General features: G+C 32.6%; 1 pseudogene; it reads right to left on the minus strand.

The window, feature by feature from the left end:
- Nucleotides 1–1,090: 1,090 nt before the first annotated feature.
- Nucleotides 1,091–1,966, minus strand: LOC143657903 (trimeric intracellular cation channel type B pseudogene; annotated as a pseudogene).
- Between the last annotated feature and the right edge of the window lie 1,035 nt (nucleotides 1,967–3,001).

Raw genomic sequence — 3,001 nt, forward strand, 5'->3', positions numbered from 1 at the left:
TTTTCACATAAAGATAATTATTTTTAATTTAGCAAAATTAATAATACATGAACATGTAGATTAAATTATAACATAACCACATGCAAACTAGTGAGAGACATTCAACTAGAAGTTGAAAAAGTACTCATTGATGGGGAAATTTTTAAATTGAGATGATACTTTTTATTGAATTATTAAAATAACTACCACTATTGCATTCAGAGAAACTAAGATCAAAGAAAAGTTAAAAATATTTGAAACGCTGAAAATATTATTTCTTCTACAACTAAAACAAATGTGTTTTAAGGAGAGAGGAAAAAATAAGCTTCTAAATGAAAAACACGACAAAACATGGGATTAGTAATTTATTAAACATTACACCCCTGATTTTCTTTTGAGGAAAAAAAAAGCACAGTAGTTTTTTAAACAAGGGCAAAAAACAGGCTTCATATCAAGGCATACTAAAATCTGTTCTCACTGAAAAATAATATCACTATTAAAAAATTTTATTAAATTTCAGATATTTTCCATTTAATGTGGACAAAATACAATGTTTATATCTGAAATATAAACTAATAATTGTTTTTCATTCACAATATAAAGTGTTTTAGGAAAAGTTTATACTTTTCAGTGCTCAAAATTAAATAGGAATTGTTTTCCATATCTAGGAAATAATAATGGTAAAGTGAAGTACATGTTTAATTCTGCTGACTAAAGCTCAAATAGATTTGAATAGAAAACGTATGAAAATACTTAAAAAAAAGAAACAAAAAATTTTTAATTTTTGTTATTTTGCAATGATGTTAGGTTTACTTTTTCTAAAGACTCCAGCTTTATTTTATCAATATAAAACTATTAAAATAATCACAATAGAATCTTTTATACTTAACTTAGAAAAATAATTTCACATGATACATTCACAGCACTCAAGAATTACAATTTAGAAAGGGGCAGTCTCCTTGAAACAGAAAGAAGTTCTTTCTTCCTTTTTGTCACCTCCATTCTTTACATATAATCTTTATTTCACTTCATTTATACAGAAATATTATCACAATCTGACAAGCAAATAAGAAAAACTTTTTTGTTCCCTTCTGGAGCTCACCAAGTTAATTTACTCAGTCTTCTTAGCGTGTTTCTTTTTAACTTTATCTGAAGCACCAATGGGTAGATTTTGAAGTAGATGAACCAGTGCCATTGAAAGATGATTTAATTTCACTTTTCTTTTCACATGATAAAAACTGTTGCTGCCTGCCAAAAAGCATCCGAACCAACATATCCTCAAAAGAAGCAAAAGGTGAAACAGAAGTCTTTGTGAGCATCATGGTTATCTCTGTGGCCACAAGAAAGACGGTATAAAAGAACATAAGATTATGCTTTTATATTGACAGATTCCTGGTGTGCTGGAATGTGAAGATAACTGACCCCAACAGGGTCACCTTGGCAGGGTAAGACAATTACAGCCATTTTTCGGTTTCTGGTTTCCAACTTCCTTTTACCAATTGTTTAAAATTCATTACAATGGTACCACCGGCACCTCAGGCCCATCCAACAGCTATCATGACTATCCAGCCATTTATGCAATAGCTACTAGCGTGGGTGACTTCACCTACTATTGTTCAAGTTCTGATTACTTCCTTGGTTCCTGCAGCCAAGAGTTGAACAGGTACGAAAGAATAGCCCTGGCAAACTAGGTCACATGGACAAAAATATATAATATACCCAATTGAAGATGCCAGTAATATATTAGTGTGGTCTCCAAGAAATCTCAAAGGAGGCTCTGCAAGCAGTACACAGGATAAAATTTCTCCACCAAAACAGTGGAGCATAGCAGTAAACCAGCTTGAAAGAGGATTCCTCAATGCTACTTCCTCTGCTCATGGCTGGTGCTTCAGTGCCATGTGGGACATCAGATAGTAGGCAATGTCAAAAAGGGAAACATGGACGTTCAGGAGAAGGCAAGAGTCATTGCATCTCATGCAGAGTCCATGACTACCACTAACCACAGTGGCCAAGACTGTGACAGTGGCCTGAAGCTAATATCATTTTAATACCAAAACTGGGTAAAGATTCAATAAGAAAGGACAACTATAGACCAAACTCCCTAATAAACATAGGTGCAAAAATTCTCAATAAAATATTAGCAAATTGAATCTAACAGCACATTAAAAGAATTATACACCATGACCAAGTGGGATTTATACCAAGAATGCAAGGATGGTTCAACACAAGAAAATCAATTAATATAATACAGCACATTAACTAATCAAAGGGAAAAATCACATGATTATCTCGATTGATGCAGAAAAAGCATTTAACAAAATTCAGCATCCTTTTCTGATAAAAACACTCCAAAAGATAGAAATCAAAGTTAACTACCTCAATATGATAAAGAGAATATATGAAAAACTGATAGCCAGCATGGTACTCAATGGAGAGAGACTGAAAGCTTTCCCCTTAATATCAGGTAGAAGACAAAGATGCCCATTGTCATCACTATTATTCAAAATTGTGCTAGAAATCCTAGCTAGAGCAATCAGGCATAACAAAGAAATAAAAGGTATCTAAATTGGAAAGGAAGAAGTAAAATGCTCATTATTTGCAGATGATATGATATTATACTTGGAAGATCCTGAGAAATCTACAGCAAAGGTACTTGAACTAATAAACAAATTCAGCAAGGTGGCAAGATATAAAAGTTAATGTGCAAAAATCAGTACCATTTCTATTCACAGCAATGACCTAGCTGAGGAGTCAGTTAAGGAAAAAATTCAATTCAAAATAACAACTAAAAGAGTCAAATACTTAGGAATGAACTTAACTAGGGATGTAGAGGACTCATACATTGAAAACTACGTAACATTGCTAAAAGAAATCAAAGGAGATCTAAATAGGTGGAAAGACATTCCCTGCTTGTGGATAGTAAGGCTAAATATAGTTAAGAAGTCAATTCTCCCCAAATTGATCTACAGATTCAACACAGTACCAATCAAATTTTCAACAACCTACTTTGAAGATTTGGAAA

The sequence above is a fragment of the Tamandua tetradactyla genome, chromosome 15 (genome assembly GCF_023851605.1).
Source record: "Tamandua tetradactyla isolate mTamTet1 chromosome 15, mTamTet1.pri, whole genome shotgun sequence".
NCBI lineage: Eukaryota > Metazoa > Chordata > Mammalia > Pilosa > Myrmecophagidae > Tamandua > Tamandua tetradactyla.